Source organism: Zingiber officinale, chromosome 7B (genome assembly GCF_018446385.1).
Source record: "Zingiber officinale cultivar Zhangliang chromosome 7B, Zo_v1.1, whole genome shotgun sequence".
Classification (NCBI taxonomy): Eukaryota; Viridiplantae; Streptophyta; class Magnoliopsida; order Zingiberales; family Zingiberaceae; genus Zingiber; species Zingiber officinale.
This window is the reverse complement of record NC_055999.1, coordinates 42,133,399-42,141,128: the sequence shown is the minus strand read 5'-3', so window position 1 is coordinate 42,141,128 and position 7,730 is coordinate 42,133,399. Positions and strand designations below refer to the sequence as shown.

The 7,730-nt window shown below is 39.5% G+C and overlaps 1 non-coding gene across 1 annotated transcript; it reads right to left on the bottom strand.

The window, feature by feature from the left end:
- Positions 1-6,974: 6,974 nt before the first annotated feature.
- On the bottom strand, positions 6,975-7,080 carry LOC122007568. Its single transcript, XR_006119040.1, has one exon. It is a non-coding gene; the product is annotated as a small nucleolar RNA R71 (small nucleolar RNA).
- Between the last annotated feature and the right edge of the window lie 650 nt (positions 7,081-7,730).

Here is a 7,730-nt window from a genome sequence, read left to right as displayed (position 1 = left end):
GAGCAGTTTTGCTTGGTGGATAGAATTTGTCCAGGAATTTCTGCTCACACTGCTCTCAGGATGTAATGCTATTCGCTGGAAGTGAATTTAGCCACTGCTTGGCTCTGTCTTTCAGGGAGAATCCGAAGAGAAATAACCTTACTGATACTGGAGGGACTCCGTTCACTTTCATGGTGCCGCAGATCTCGTAGAAAAGCTCTAAGTGGTGGTTTGGATCATCGTGCGGTCCTCCTCCAAATTGATTCTGCTGAACCATGTGAATTACTGCAGGCTTGATTTCAAAGTTGTTATCTTCGATTGGCGATAGAGTGATGCTAGACCGAATCCCTCGTGCATAAGGTGCTGCATAATCCTTCAACAATTTATCAGCCATCTCTGAAGGTTCTCGTGCTACTTAAAATGCCTTCTATAGGTTTCTTCTCCTCAGAAAAGTCCTATCAATCTCTGGATCGAACGGTAGAAGTTATACTGAAAGATTAGCTCTTCGCATGCAAAAAAAATAAAGTATGAAATATAGTAAAGAAGAAAAAATGAAATAATTTTTTTTTAGTGTTTTTAATAAAAATACAGGAAGTAAAGAAAAACAAGAATAAAATTATTTATCTCTAAATACAAACTAAAGGAAAGATAAAGGAAAAGAAAACAAAAACTAGTCTAATCTAGTATGACTATCACCAATGTTATAGACGCAGTCCCCGGCAACGGCGCCAAAAATTTGTTACGCTTCCGTAAGTGCACGGATTCGTCGTCAGTAATAAAGAATATCGATCCCACGAGGACTGGTTATAAGCACTAGTGATGGCTCACTTAGGATTAGCTATACTAACAATGGTTGTAAGTAATTTAAGAAAAGAGATTAGAAAGCGGGGAATGAGAACTAGCAACGAGAAGAAATCAACCTGGGTAATGAAGAGTTCTAGGAGTTCGATTTCATTGTGGTGATATTGATGTGTCACATACTATCCTATAATTATTGTCCATCAGAATGCATTCGTCGGAAGCTAAAGCAACTATCCTTAAGCACCAAACAAAGATGATCCCTATGAAATCCTGTTACGGTTAACCCCTGTCACTAGGGTACCTCAGTAGATCACAAGGACACGACTCTAATTGATGTTATCAAAGATAGAATTAATAAGCTTAGTTTGGTCTCTTACTTCCTTGTGGAGGAGTCGCCTCTCCTTTCAAGGAAGTACCCTAGATGTCCGTGAACGGGTTACCCCTGTTACTAGTGTTAGTTAGAGCCCTAGAGCCAATCATTTGATGATTGTTGTATGGACTCGTTGTATCATATTCTTATGTATATATAAAGGCATTTGTTTATGGTTATTATGCTTACTTGTATTGATGACAAATAACTAAGTAAAATAGCGTCCTTGAGTAGAAGGTTCTTACCTATATCAATCGATTGGTTGAATCGATAGTGAGATGATATAGGGAACACTACTCTTAATCATTCGTAGTCAAGTATTAACATTCAGGGACAATGTTAATGCGATGAGACTAGCGTGTAGGTTAACTCGATGACTTGATCTCACAAGTCATGGATATGGAGATATAAAGTTGACACATGAGAATGCATTGGAGAATGTATACTGAATGACCCGCCATGAGAAAGTATCATGGATCGTTATATGAGTGTCACTTTCTCATGTGGCTATTAGTATGACTATTAGTCCTTGGACCTAAAGTCACCATGGTTCCTTACATAAGGAGTTACATACTTTGGCTTCGTCAAACGTCACCCGTAACTGGGTGGACTATAAAGGCGACTACTGGGTATGTAACAAATTATGCGGAGGGATGTGAGTGATGTAGATGAGATTTATCCCTCCTATATGACGGGAGTGACATCATTATTCTTGATAGAGTGAGACCACTAAGTGCATGATCATGTCCAAATGAGTCAATATGAGATGTTGAGCTCATTTGATTGAGTGAGTCTACTTAGGATTCAAGATTTAGATTGATTAGAGGATGACACGGTCTATGCCTCATATTGATCAATCTAGATGTCAAGGATAGAAGGGCACTTGTCATATATTGTGAAGGGTTACAACTAATAGTCACAAGGTGATGTTGGATCTCAACATTCTTGTAACTTGGGTAGTAATGATATGTTGCTAGATATTGCTCATTACTCATGCATCTAAATGGGTTTAGGAGCATTGCCAACGTAACAAGAACCTATAGGGTCACACACAAAGGGCAATTAGATGGAGATTAGGTTCATATGATGAACCAAGAGGATTAGGTTCATGTGATGAACCAAATTGGATTAAGAGTAATCCAAAGTAAACTAATTGAGTTGGACTCAATTTGGTTCATGTGTTAAATGAGTCTAATTTGGACTTAGACTCGTTAAGCCAATTTAATTCATTGAATAGAGATTTATTAAATTAAAAATTGACTTGAACCAATGGTTAGATTTGATCAACCATGGGAGAGAAGTGATCAAGTTTGACTTGACTTGAGAGGAAGATGAAAGGTCAAGTTTGATTTGACCATTGCCACCTCATTTGTGAGTTGGCATTGAGTGGGCTAATTATGATGTGCCACATCATCAAGGCTAGCACATGTGTGTGCCACCTCATGAGGGAGATCAAGAGTTGTGACTCTTGATATCCCATGGAGGTTTAAAAGCCTTCTTGAAGTGGCCGGCCACATTACACTCTTGGGTGAGTTTCATTTTGTTTTTGTAACCTCCTTCTTCTTCCTCCTCTCATCTTCTTCTCCCTCTCCTCCACCTTGGCCGAACCTTCAAAGGTGCTAGCACACCTTTTGTTTTGTTTTTCTCCACTTAATCGTTCGTGTGGATACGTATAGAGGAGTGCCCGCTTGAACACTCTCGAGATCCGGCAAACTTGGACGAGCGGGATAAGCGAAGGGCTTCGCATAAAGGTTAATCTCTCTACCATGTAGATCTAGGTTAAGAAACTCATACACGTAAAGTTTTTGAAATTATTTTCTTCGCACGGATCCGATGGCATGGGATTTCGAGGTTTCCGTAACGCAAAAAGCGGTTTTTGCGGGTCGAAAATCCCAACAGTGGTATCAGAGCCACGTGCGAAGCGTGTATGAGTTTAGTTTGTATTTTTATGAAAAATTACAGATCTGTAACTTTCTGTAAGTTTGTGATTTTTATGTATTTTATGGGTATTTTTCTCGTAGAAGCGAAGCAACAAGTGTTTGGACACTTGTAGGCTTCGACGACCGAGAAAAACCTTCCGAAACGGCAAGGTCTCGCCCAAACAAATTTATTTTTGTTCGGGGTAGTGACTTAAGGTGCTGTAGGATCACTTAGGAACACTCGCAATGGTTATATCGCAAGTAGGGGTGCTGCGCCAAACCCCGCAACGGGCTTTGTTCCGCGATTGCACCCAAAAATCGCTAATTGGGACCGCCAGGAAGTTGTGACTCATAAAATCGTAAAAATATTAGAAAAATTTCAAAAATTTATAGAAATCACATAATTTAGAATTATGTATCATTTTGTGATGGTCATGGCCCAAAGAACCCAATTTGATTGGATATATGTGTTGTAATTTATAATATGGCATGCGTGCCATTTTGTGTGTTTGTGCGTGTTGTACTTGATTCATGACCTACGCGTCGTGCCCTTCTATTCATATTCCTGTCGTAAAATAGTTTTAGACTTGAATGCAACTCGAGTTTCACCTTTTTGTAATGTACAAAATGAGGCGGTGGAAGGTCCACTAGAGGAGGAGTTACGAGGAGGGTGTGAGCAACACATGACGGTCAAAGGGAGGAGCTTGGAGAAGCTATTGACCCTAGGTTGACCAACCGATCTTCTCATTGGCTTGAGAAGATCGTAGTATGGCCATGACTAATCACAAAATTTAATTAATTGCTTGTGTGTGTGTATGTGATGCATGCTAGATTAGTAATTAATTAGTGTCTTAACGATTAGATTCGATCTAAATCGTGTACTTGATACACATCGTCGATTAGATTAGATCTCAATCGCGTCAACTCGAAATGCCTACCATGCCATGATACCCATCATTACCTCGATCACATGTTGTTGTTGAATCTATCAAAGCAGAGCAACGCATATTATCTTGGTAGGGTGCGGAGGGACAATCTTGGTCCCGCCTATAAACGCATGGGTGAGTACAACTCAATTAGATTGAGTAACTAGTTAACTCAATTGGATCGAGTTTAACTATAAGCATTTTCCAATGGTTGGTAGATAGGTCAAAATCACATTTATATTAATTCTTGGGCGATTTAGCCAAAGCTAACTCATGTTTTAATATATATGCGGATCTTGATCCTATAAACAAGAGTTGCATAGAGATGTAATTGGTAATTAGTTACCTACTGATCATACTAAGTCTTGGGCAATTTAGCCAAAGCTAAATCAGGGCGTAGTATGATGTGGATCTTGTCCCACACGAATTATAGTTGGTTAGAATCTAGTAGGTGTGGTTTGACCACGTCCATGACTTGATTCTACAAAAGTTCTATAATTCAGTGGGAGCATCATTTAATTAAAGGTCTAATAAGATGATTAATTGGAATATGATATTTATTTTCTGCATTTTTCTGTTGTAGATTACCATGTCGTTGATGTGCGTAGATTATATACTCTTTTATGCATGTTTTTACGCACATTTACATACTTTGAGCATGCTTGATCTATGCATTTTTATACTTCCAGCTTTCCTTTTAGCATATTTACTCTTTTGGTTCGGAGATCTGCTTTTTGTGCATTTTCTGTACACAGGAGTCGATTTGGTGAAGAATCTACATCTTTGGGCATGCATTGGAGGATTCTAAGGGAGAAAGCACCGGGCCGTGTACCTCACACGACCCTGCACTGGTATGGAACTCGGGCCGTGTGGAGTTTGGCACCAACAGAAGAGAGAGATGACATGGCCGTGTGAACCTCGCACGGCCGTGTCAAGATTTGAAGCCAACCAGAGCAGAAGCCTTACATGGCCGTGTGGATCTACACGGCCGTGTGAGACTTCCAGAGACCAAGCAGGCTGTGGCCGTGTGCACCACACGGCCGTGTAGCATTTCCAGAGAGCAGAAGGGTTCTGGCCGTGTGGAGTCACACGGCCGTGCAGGTTTGGCAGAGAGGGAACTGGACATGGCCGTGTGAATCTCACATGGCCGTGTCACGGGGCCGTGTGCCGCCCGATTCCCTCCTCTATTTAAATCCTTCTTCATGAATTGAAAGGGGATCTCTCCCCCTTTGGGAGAAATCAGGATTTGGTGGTTTCCTCCCATTCTTGGGAGGATTTCTGGGCGATTCTAAGGGAGATCTCGACGATTTTGACTCCGGAGCGAGGATTGGATCCGAAGACAAGGCTTCTTCGTAGATAAGTTTTCTCTTTTCCCCTCTTCTTATTTTCTTGGATTGAGGATTCAAGGAATAGTTGTAATCTCTATTTCTTCGGGTTTTCTTCCTCGATTCATGGAGTAGATCTTGTATTCTAGGATTAAGGGAGTATTTGTATGATGGATTGATGTAATCTCCTATGGATTTGCCATTTTCTTGTTTCAATGACATTATCTTGCTTGTATCAATTAGATCTTGAATGATTGATGGTGGTTTGTGCTTAATTCTCATTCTTGATTGATTGTTTGGATTTCTTATGGACTTGGTAAGGATAAACTCTCACTCGATTATCCGAGGGATCCACGTGACAGGTGCAAGCCCGTGTAAGGACGTTTGAGAGATAATCTTGAAGAGGAAATAAGAATATTCAAGAGAGTAGGATGGATTCTATGATTAGCTTCTTGTATCTTTATAGATTAATAAGTTGTGGGCTTCTATGTTGATATCCGAGGAAGGCATAGTAATAGGTGCGCTTCTGTGTAAGGACAACGTAGGTTCATGTCTAATTAATCCTATTTAGATACATTTCTCAGTCCTTAGCCGGTTGTCTATTGCAAGAGGGAACCGACAACTTTCTACATGTTTGGCAATTGAGGAATAAGAATTGGTGAACCATTTACATTCAAGAAATCTTACAAAGAAACCGAAACTCCTAGAATCTCCCTTTATCATAACCCAAAACACTAAACTCTTGTTTGTTGATCTCTAATATTAGATTTGTTTACATTTACTTTGCTTTTGAAACGATTGGATAGTTGTTTAGCTAATTCGCATTGAGACATTTCTAGTGCTTATTCCAGTCCCTGTGGATACGATAATCTTTTATATTACTTGCGACATTTCCGTACACTTGCGGAGCGTAACAAGTTTTTGGCGCCGTTGCCGGGGACTGCGCTATAACATTAGGAATTATCAATTGAGTTAGACTAAACATAACATTTGTTTTCCTTTCATATTGCATAGTTGTAACTAATCATTAGATTTCTGTTTTTTTTTTACTTTCTTGTATAGCTTTCACTTCTTGTTAATTCTTTTTGTACAAACTCAATTCTGCATTTTTGATTCTTCTTTTTTTCTTTTTGTGTCGAATTGCTATCTGCTATCTTGTTCTTGTGTATGCGAAGATCTAACTTTGCAGGGGAATTCTTTCCTTTTGACCCTGAGATTGATAGAACTTTCCATAAAAGAAGAATTCTACAAAGGTAAATTGAAGAACAGGAACATTTGAATATGGCAAATAGACCGCTTAAGGATTATGCAGCACCCTATGCGAGAGGTTTTCGATCTAGTATTTCAAGACCTTCAGTGGAAGCGAATAACTTTGAGATCAAACCCGTAATCATATCTATGGTGCAGCAGAACCAATTTGGTGGAGGACCTCATGAGGACCCTAATCAACACTTAGAGGTCTTTTATGAAATATGTGGTACCATAAAAATGAATGGAGTTCCTTCAGATGCAGTTAGATTATTATTATTTGGGTTTTCTCTAAGAGATAGGGCAAAGCAATGGTTGAATTCTTTGGCCCCTAATAGCATCACCACTTGGGAGCAGTGTGAGCAACAGTTTCTTGATAAGTTCTATCCACCAAGCAAAATAGCTCATATGAGGAATTTAATTGCAAGCTTCAAGCAAACTGACTCAGAATCTCTTTTTGAAGCATGGGATAGATATAATAGTATGCTCAGACAATGCCCACATCATGGGTTGGAAAGATGGTTAGTGTTGCACACTTTTTACAATGGTATCAATTATCATACCAAAGTGTCCCTTGATTCAGCTGCTGGAGGGGCACTTATGAACAAAAGCTTAGATGAAGCCGAAGAAATCATTGAAAGTGTAGCACAAAATCATCATCAATGGGCAAATGAAAGAAGTGGTGGCTATTCCTCTGTAAACCCAACAATTAAAGCATCAGGGAAGTTTGATGTGGATGCAGTCACTCTTTTGTCTGCAAAATTGGACGCTCTTACAAAGAAATTTGAGAATATGGGGACTAGTGCTAATATGGTCAATGCTATTAGTACATCTTGTGAAGTATGTGGGAGTTCAGAGCATTCAAATGACTCATGTCCATTGGGAGCTATCACTGCACAAATCAATCAACTTGAACAATGTGATGCAATCATGAGTTACAATCAAAGGCAGAACAACCCATACTCAAATACTTATAACCCTGGATGGAAGAGTCATCCAAATTTTTCTTACAGAAATAACCAAGATCAAGGACCATCTATGGGGGCAAGACCAAATTTTCAAGCTGGGCAACAAAATTTTCAACATCTATCTTCTCAAGGCTTACCAAAGTCAAATGTTGAAAAGATGCTTGAAGAAATTATCTCAACTCAGAATGAAATGA